A 436-nucleotide genomic window follows, 5' to 3' on the forward strand; every position below is an offset into this window, starting at 1 on the left:
GACGTGTTACGGACTTTGATAAAAGCAGCTGGCTTTGAATGGAAGGAGCCAAGAGGCCAGCACAGGAGCGGATTCGTCGAGCTCACGGCCATCGAGCCTAACCTCTGGCAGGTCCGTGAGCCGTTAAGGAGCCTCCCAGTCCAGACCCTTCGCCCCAAGCCCCTCGGGGTCGCCGGGCCTGGTACTCCTTGCCACACGGGAGGGGGGCGGAAGCCGAGGCGGAGGAGGAGCCAACCCGGGGCTGGGCTGAAACCGGCAGAAGAAGACGCTCTAGGGATTTGTCGCGGACTAGCGAGATGGCGAGGCTGATTGGGGAGCGAAGGTACACCCTAATCTCCACACAACCTTTGGGGCTAAGCCAGCAATGGTAGAGGAAAGATTCTGGACGTCCCTTCCAGGCCGCCACCTCGTCTCCTCCCCCCCTCCCCCTCCCCCT

General features: G+C 62.6%; 1 protein-coding gene across 1 annotated transcript in view; it reads left to right on the forward strand.

Moving 5' to 3' along the window:
* EEF1A1 (eukaryotic translation elongation factor 1 alpha 1) overlaps positions 1-436 on the forward strand; it is a 4,616-nt gene continuing 4,180 nt past the window's right edge. The window contains exon 1 of the mRNA XM_017871336.1: positions 1-322. The gene's annotated coding sequence lies outside the window, so the exon portion shown is untranslated. The remainder of the gene's footprint in view (positions 323-436) is intronic.

This window comes from Rhinopithecus bieti, unplaced genomic scaffold, assembly GCF_001698545.2.
Source record: "Rhinopithecus bieti isolate Rb0 unplaced genomic scaffold, ASM169854v2 scaffold_4709, whole genome shotgun sequence".
Classification (NCBI taxonomy): domain Eukaryota; kingdom Metazoa; phylum Chordata; class Mammalia; order Primates; family Cercopithecidae; genus Rhinopithecus; species Rhinopithecus bieti.